Consider the following 9,085-nt stretch of genomic DNA (forward strand, 5'->3'; position numbering starts at 1 on the left):
TTAGGTACAGCAAATCTTGACCTACTTATCTGTCGATATTTTATTTTCAATAATCTGTCACATCAATATTGTTGATTCAATATTCAGGGGCTACACCATGATGTACAGGCTGGGTAACTTTCCTTTCTTTTCCTTCATATTTATTAGCCACATACAAATATGCTAAACTGTCTAGATGATGATGTGTGCCCAAGGCATATGATTTATTCTTCAAATTTCATATCATTGCAAAACATTCTCACTCCCAGAGTTAACTGCAAGTTGAATAAAGCTTCTGGTTTGCTCACCCATTCTTCTGAGACTTGCAGAGTGGTGAGCAAATGTTAGAGGTATCTTTATGGAACTGTAAAGCCCCTTCTTTAATCAGAGGTCTACATTACCTTGGAAATCAATCGGAAGGTTCTCTGTCCAGCTGGCTGTTTTTTGCTTTGAAGTGAGGGTTGTGAATGAATTTTAAAACCTGTCTTCATAACTGTAGACAATGGTTGGTCTAATTCACATCTCTGTGTTTTTGACTGTCACCACTGGGCAATTGTCTCCCTACATGCCTGGGCTAAGTTGACTAATCTTTTACTTTGTGGGTGATATAGGTTACATGATGACGGCACATGCTTTCACATTAGTGCTAGGGTCCAAGTGGAGTTGCGACAGAAACGAATGGCACTCTGCATGGAGGTGGTGACTAGCTCTACACCCATCAATCCAGATCTGTTACCTCAGGATGTAGGAGTTTTCATTGTACCAACACTGTCTTCCTTTTGGAAGGGAATACCCACCACAAACCTTGGTAACATGAGCAACCTTGTGTTTTATCTTATCTTACCTCTAATTTTGGTGGTGTGGCTCACTGGTTAGAGGCGGCAGACCCGGAAGCAGAGAACGGCCTGGGACCTGGGTTCAATTCCCGACGCGGCAGGGTCGTGGACCAGGGTCAGCGGACTTGATAATTCTCGCCTCGGTGCCTACTCTAACCAGGGATCACACTCAGCAACTCTGGGTATTAGCTTGCCTCATCTCTACAACTGCCCCCCACATTCGCCGGGGATGCCTGGTTTCACCTTGGAGATACCCAGTAGGCACCATCTCACAGGGATAGCCAGGACGGGTTCCCCAGCGGTCTACAGCACCACGACGCCTCAGGGCAGCAGTGCGCTTTACAAGACACATACATTTACATTTTGAAATCTTGAAAGTTATGATATCACTCCTTTACATGTGTGTGCACAGAGTATCTCCTCTCTCTTGATCTTTTTTTTTGGATCTAGCAGAGACAATCTTGGGTGTCAACTACAATACCAACTCTTGGAGAAACTGAGCATTACCATCCTCAAAGGGGTTGTCCTTTAGCCTGTAACTTAGTATGCTGACACAGTTTCCTGGTTGGGCACTTTATCTTTGTCCCTCGTGGCTGTGACTTCTCTCATATATCTGCACACATCCATTTCCTTCTTCCACGAAGCAAGGGAGGGATGCAGTGACAGAGACCCTTTCCACAAAGTCAAAAATCACATCATATATAGATTGGATAGGAAAATGGAAACGTGGTGAATTTTCCACACTTAGCCACCTCAATAGAATTAATACTGAATCCACAGGAGGAGTTCACAACATATAAACATATGTTTTAGGGTAATAGAATGTTATTGTCTGTTCCCCTGCTCATTTTCCTCATCTTTATTCTTTGACTTCACAAAATATAGCTGAATATAGCATGTAAATCACGCAGCCTGGACTGTGGGGTAGTTAAACATATGGGTGGCACACACGTTGGAAATCAGTTCTCCTCATTTTCATTTGGATGCAGTATGAGGTAGACGAGGTGCTATTTAGACTAAGAACAGCAGCGTTTTAAATTCAACCACTGATGATTGCCACAATGTGCCGTTACCACAACTTGGCTCCAGCATCCAAGCTGACCAAGGGCCTGATTACAATCTTGGTGGAGGGGATACTCTGTCACAAACGTGATGGATATTCTGTCAGCTGTATTACAAGTTCCATAGGATATAATGAAATTGTAATTTAGACCCTCGTGGACACCTGCTGGTCTACCAGATAGACGGAGGCCGCAACATCCACCACCCTGACAGAGGATGATATGCTCTATTTAGAGATCCCTGCATAGCAGGTGGGAATATCTGTGCTGTGAGGGAGCTCCCGTTCCTGCTGCTGCCTTCATAGTAATGAAGGTTTGCCAAGTGGGTGCCATGTTTAAAGCATCCACTGGGGAAACATTTTTTATATTGAGAAAATAAACAACAAAAGAAAGGAGGGTTTTTTGTCAGTAGCAAGAACAAATGGCCCAAATGCGCTGGGCATTTTCTCCCTGTGTGTGGTGAGCTTTCTTCGTTTTCGCCATCCCTCCCTACGCTGAATGGTGGACACAGGCAGGGAAAATGAGTGAAGGTCCCCCTGCCCTCAGTAAAGCAGGACAGCCGTCATTGTGACCAGGCGGCCAGGTCAGAGTTTTCTATTGCCAGAGCCTCTGCTGGCTCAGCCAGGTAAATCTTGGACCTGGCGGCCAGTTATAGCTGGCATGTAAGGAGGGTGGTGGGTAAGGGGGACAAAAGTAAAAGTATAAAGAAAAATAATCCCACTTACCTTCAATGCACGACGCCTTCCTCAGGTCTTTTTCCAGTCAGGCAGGCTACTGGAAACTGCCGTAAACAATCCTTGCGCTGCTCTCATGTTGCATGAGAGCAGCACCAGGATTGGAGAGAGAGGCCTCTCTCGCCACTCCCGAGGGCACTGGAGCCCATGCTGTCTCCAAACCAGCTGTCTGAGACAGTTGAGTCAGAGAGGTTTAAACTGCGCATGTCTGTCTGGCCGTTGTAAGACGGCCAGCCAAAAAGACATGTAAATGTAAAATGTAAATTGATACTTGTATAGCGCACTACTCACCCGCAAGGGTCTCAAGGCGCTTGTACGAATACCGCTGTGGAACCCATCCTGGCTTTCCCTGTGAGGTGTCCACTCCTGGGCACCCCCAAGGTGGAGGCCAGGCATCCATAGCGTTGTGGGGGCCGTTGTGGAGATTAAGTAAGCTATTGCCCAGAGTTGCAGAGTGGGACTCCATGATTGGAATAGGCACCGAGGCGAGAATTATCAGGTCCGTGGAATTTTGAGCCCAAGACCCGCCAAGGCGGGGAATTGAACCCTGGTCCCGGGCTAGACCTCTGCATCAGGGTCTGCCGCTCTAACCATTGAGCCACACTTCTCCACCTGTGCTCTTTAAACCTAAGAGCCCTGGCTATCATTGCTCTCTGCCTGACTGGCAGCAGCAGGAAGCCCCCCCAACCACACCCCCACCAGTACTGACGCTCGGCTCGGGACAGGGTTTTGAAAAACAAAAATGGTAATTTATTCTCATTTTATTTTTCTATCCTTGAGGGCATTTTTTTAGTGGGGCAACCCTCCTCCGCCTTAACGGAGGAGCCGCCCCTGCTGGTAGCCCAGGCGCAATCCTCGGCTCTCTTAAGAGTCAGGAAATTGCCTGTGTAAACATAGGGACATATTTATCAAAATGTCATGAAGTGCAGCAAGCCACCTTGCTGCACTGCGTGACACGGAGAGGGCAGGAATGTGCCATATTTACACAATACAGCGCATTCCTGCCTTTTCCCAGTGCTGATGCACAGTGTGCTGCCTAGCACCAGCGCAGGAACCCTTGCACCATGGCATAAGGATGCCTGCATTGTAATCAAGATTGTTTTTGAGCAGGAAGGGACAAAAACAATCCCCTGAGGCATTTTCCTCTTTCTACGTGTGCTGCACAATCAGGGGAAATAAGTTAGGAGAAATAAAGATATTTCTCCTCCTTGCGCCTCCCCATGTGATATGTTTAATTTTACTGCATTGCCAGGTCTACCACTTATGGTAAATTTGGGAATGCGCCAAAATCCATAGGTGTTGCGTGGGAAAACCCACGCACCACCCATGGAACGCCTCCCTGGGGCAGAGTAACATGATGCGCTGATTTGCGTTGCGTTGCGTTACTTTAAATTTATCAAGCCACTCGGGCCATGCAAGGTGGCCTTGTGGCATGGCTTGATAAATCGCTCTTAAGGTTTGCGTCATGCATGCCCCCCTTTGCGTGGTGCAAAAGCACCACAACCCTTTAATAAATATGGCTGTTAGTGCTTCCGTGACTTTAAACAGAGCAGAGAAATTTTGAGTTGGGCAGGGAGGTAGCACCACCAAATTTTAAATATGGGCCATGGATCTAAGGTGAATGTATTTCAAACTGAAAGTTTTGCAATCAGAGCAGATACTCATATATTAGAAATACCAGTTCAGAGGCCTATTACACCACTTTATCTGGAATTGTTCATCCTGTGCCACCTCTTTTTTGTTACAGATTCTTCTCGGTACATCATGTCACCTGGGCCCTATATTACTTAACAGGTGCACTGTCCACGTTTGCATTGTATTAAATAGGACTGCCGAGTGTAAACAGGTACAGCGCACCCTATTCCTAGTAATTTGCTGCACTTAGGGCAGCTGCGAACTCCCGCTGCCCTGGACGGTGGGATATAAGTGTAAGGGAGAACGACTGTTTGAAGCAGCTGATGCGTCTTTCTCTGTGCAGGCGGCAACCTGTCTGAACTTCAAAGAGGGGACAGAGATTCCCCTATAAGCGGTTGCAGTGAGTGACTGCACCCGCCTGCAGGGGGATGTTGGGATGTCCATAGTACCCATTTGCCTCCTCCAGAGAGCTGCCCCAAGGTGGTGTATTACCAAAGTTCCACCTTTTTAGGAATCACAGTCAATGTGCCTCCTAGAGGCTTGTTTGCCTCTGGTCCAGTGTCCATACAAGGACGTGACCATAGAGGCAAAGTGATGCCATCATTTTCTTGGGGCCACACCTCCATGCAAATGAGGCAACCCCTTCTCAAGATAGTGCTTGTGCTACATGTCTGCAAGCACTATATATATTACAGAAGGGGCCGCACAAGCATTTGCAGCCCCTTCTGTGATACTACAGCGCCCAAAAAATGTGGTCACATGCCTTTTGTGCCCCTTGGGCACTGTATTATGTACAGCCCCCTACTGTGCTTTGGACAGCTGCATTGTTATCTGCAGCGGTCTACTGTAGTCCGACTAATCATATCCCCTGCATCACTCATTCCCTGTCATTTGCTGGGTCTAGTGGACTATCTTCCTTGTAGACATGAAGAACGGGTGCATCCTAGGATCTTCCAGTGTGGTGGAAGACATCATCTTACATCATGGCAATTAACATTAAAAAATTCTATTTAGTCTCCATTCTTACTTCCTCTCACCTCTTTGACCTCACCCTTCTCGGATTATCTCTCTACCTACGTAGCTCTGCATCTCAATGTAACTGCCTCCTTATTCTTCTTATTCAGATTTTTGTTGTGGCCCAGCCTGCAAGAGGATGTCCAAAGTATAGGATTGATCAGCTGCTTTTGTACAGGGTAGGTGTGAGGAGATCACCTCTTCAGCGCTGTCTACTTTGTCAACAAATTCTGTTTTCAACGTTGAGTCAGAAGAGACATTAAAGCTACTTCTGAATTAGATCCTCTCCTATATCCAACTCACCACTCTATGATAAGGAACGTCTTCCAAGGTTGTCAATTACCAAACCTCTGCACAGTTCTGACCAGACAAGTACCATTTGGAAAGTTTGGGCTAGAATCATCCCATCTGCAAGTTATGCACCCATCTTGTTTCTTGTTTTCATCCTGAGGGTATGTACTGCAACCTTCTTCAAAGTGCCTTAGGCCGCAGCAGCAAAGGGCACCAGATTTCTCCAAGAAATGCTTAGCTCTATGGAGGAGCATAAGATGCTCCTTCGCCTTGGTGAACGCAGGTCATGATGCTATTCTTAGTGGGCTTTACTTTATTTCCGCAGGTGCATTGTTGAAATTCTTGCCAAAGGCCTCTTCTTTTCCTTTATGTTCACTTTGGTGATTTTTTGAAGCGGCTACAGAACATCACAAGTTGTCTGTTCAGTTTATTTCCCCTCTAAGCTAGAACAGAGATTCATAGAAAATACTTGAAATAGATAGAAAGTGTAGTCCATAGAACCCCCTAGTGCCTTTGGGGGGCAAGAGCGTCACAGGACAGGGTGTAATTCCCTGTCCCCTCAGGGATATGGAGAGAAGGATAAGCTAGAAGGCACAACTTGTGGAGGTGAACACATGTGGTCTAGGGCTCCCAAATATACATGTGTTTAGTGGCGGGACTCTCCATGTAGTGTGCATCTTACCAAACCCACAAAAATAAATTAATTCCAGCTGATGATTATGCATGATAGAACCAAGCAGAGAAGATCTAAGGCAGTAGCCCGCCCTTAACTGAGTGGGGCTACCAGCACTGGGACCCAGTAGCCCTATGATAAATGGGCCATCGCTCAAGGGCCTCCAAAGGCGGGGCCAGTTGAGGTTCCACGTTTGAAAACCCAGTGGCTCTCCCACCTCTGAATGTGGTGTGGGAACGATGAGTTTGGTAGGCAGGAGAACTATCAATTTATGGCGGCGTTCCCATTTCACCAAACTTTGAATGACACTTTTGTCTAGTAGGAATGAGGAGAGTGCAGCTATGGACACATTCCTTTTGTCATTTTAGTAAGTTGAATCCCCAGTAGTTAATGATCTTTGAAGGAGAGTAGAATATTCTTGGTGAGATCAGTCATTTCTTCCACGATAGAATGTTTATGGCCTGCTGAGTGGTCTCATAGTGTAGTGTAGTTCCTATTATCCCAATAGGCTCTGCGCATTGGAATAATATCTTCAATAGTATAGACGTAGGACTGTGGTTAACTAGGTCTTCTACTGACGATATTAGACTTAAAGTTATGTGTGCCAGCTAGCTCAGAGTTCACTAGAAACTTTCTCGAATAGGCAAGGAGGAGTTTAACCTCCCTGGATAGACAAGAAGGGATTTAGTTTCTGACAACCAGAGAACATGACAACTTTGCTCTCCCCTAATCAAGAGTATATCTCTAGAGTCGTAAAAAACAAAAGACAACTATTTTACTCAGTCAGTAGGTGCATTCTTAGTTTCACCAGTTTGTAGAGAAATAAGAGATGGGCGTGCTTCAATAAAAAGATGTTATTTATTGATCAGTCTCTTTTCTCATACAAGAGAAATGAATCACTATTATTGCAATACTTATAGTTAAGTAAAGTGCATACAATAAAAACAGGATTATAAAATAATACTGTAAAAGCATTTATATGGTTTCTTAGCCATATGATACTTAAAATGGATAAAAGATATACATACATATATACATTGACTAATCGTTCTCAACTGGTGCTTCTAACTACGCCTACCCCGGTGTACCTGACCTAAGCCTAATACTATGAGGGAGTAAGTAAGTAGCAGTTTAAGTTAAGTTTGTTTTGCCAAGAATCTGACTCAAGAATTCTCTGTAAGGGGTTAGTCAGTTCAGTACCTGGGATTTAGAAGGCTGGAGGGTTGGTATCTCTGTCTCAGGACTCGATATCCCAGTTACCCGCGAGGGCGGCTGGAAACGCCAGAGGCTGGATTTCTCGGCAGGAGAAAAGGCAGCGTCTCTCTCAGCGCGTCAAAAGGGAGGGGCAGCGTCCGTGGGCTTTTCTGCATCAGCTGGGCTCTCCGGCAAGTAGCGCTGCTCCAAGCTCGTCACCACCGTGTCTTAGCTTAGGGCAGCGTCGGTATATTTATACCTGAAAGGTGCCGTGTTTGATGTAAGGATGGACATAAGACGTCAGCAAGAATGTCATAAGGACTGGTCGTTCTTACATTCTTTGCAGGAGTTCTCGAGTGAAATCAAAACAATAGCTGTGGGGGATTTCCCAGGTCTGTTGGAGGTTTGATTTGTTTTGAGAACTCGGTGTGCTTTCTAGGGGGCTGAAGGGATAGTGCTTGCTTAATGTGACAGCATGCGCTATGACCTAATCTGAAAACGGGTTTCTGTGCCGGTGTATGGACATTAGTGAATTAATAACCGGACAAGGGTCAGAAATAGGAGTATCAATATAGGTACCTAGATAAACACACTACACCCACTCCACGATTTTATGTACATATTTACTAACATAAGCAATAGTAAACATAACTAACAGTGCATGTGTATACCGAACCACCCCAAAAACATTTTTTTTTGTATTTGAAAAATGGTGTATGCGAAATGCACGAAATGAGTATAGGTACTGTATGCATTCAAGCAGTATAATCATTCAATAACGAGATGCATATTTTATATCAGCATGAATGATTTGCGAAATTACACATGAAATGGCTCTTGATACAGAAAAAAATTGGGAGACCATCTCATCACATATAAACACAATTAATTGCATATAAACTAGAGGTTGAGGTAATGTAATGTCTCTAGTATTCCTAAGAATAGAAGTTCTGTTCTCTAAGAATAGTTTTACTTTAAGCAGAAGATAAGTGCCAAAAGGTAAATATTTTGGAATTGGAAAAATGTTTTTGCTATTCAGGGGAGAAGAGAAAAAATAGTTCACAGTCACTTTGTTTTCAAAAGACTGAAGGCCAAATTCAGAGTTCAGGGAACGCCGTGTGCAAGTTTGTTTAAAATCATTCTCTCTGTTCCGGTGAAAACATCATTTCAGACAGACTCTCGAAAAAACAGTCTACAGCTTCTGGTGAAAGTTCGACTAGGTTCGAAAATGTCACTACCATACAGACATGCGCATGATTGCTTTCAATGATGGTTTGATCAGAACTGCTTACAGAAGGTCGTACCTGGTTGATGCTGCTTTCATCTTGTACTTCACTACCCTTCAATCGTAGTGGTGAAGTCTCCACGAATGCCGTCATCAGGATAGGTAGCCGCTGGGGACAGCACAATGCATGAGCCTTTACTGGACCCAACAAAGTATCTGCATCCAATGGTACGTCTGATTGTAGTGTAAGACAGGTGTCCAACACGCATTCTTCGCCGCATAGCATGCACCTTAATACAGGCATAACACAATTCTGCCAGATGGGTCTGAATGAAAGAAACCAGGTCATATTTAGATCTCGTAGCCGGGCTAAGCCAAGGACTTTAGTTATGCGGTCCCGGTAGCGGATAGCTAGGATCGTTTCTTCCATTGTTGCTGGAGTC

The sequence above is a fragment of the Lissotriton helveticus genome, chromosome 7 (assembly GCF_964261635.1).
Source record: "Lissotriton helveticus chromosome 7, aLisHel1.1, whole genome shotgun sequence".
Taxonomy (NCBI): Eukaryota; Metazoa; Chordata; class Amphibia; order Caudata; family Salamandridae; genus Lissotriton; species Lissotriton helveticus.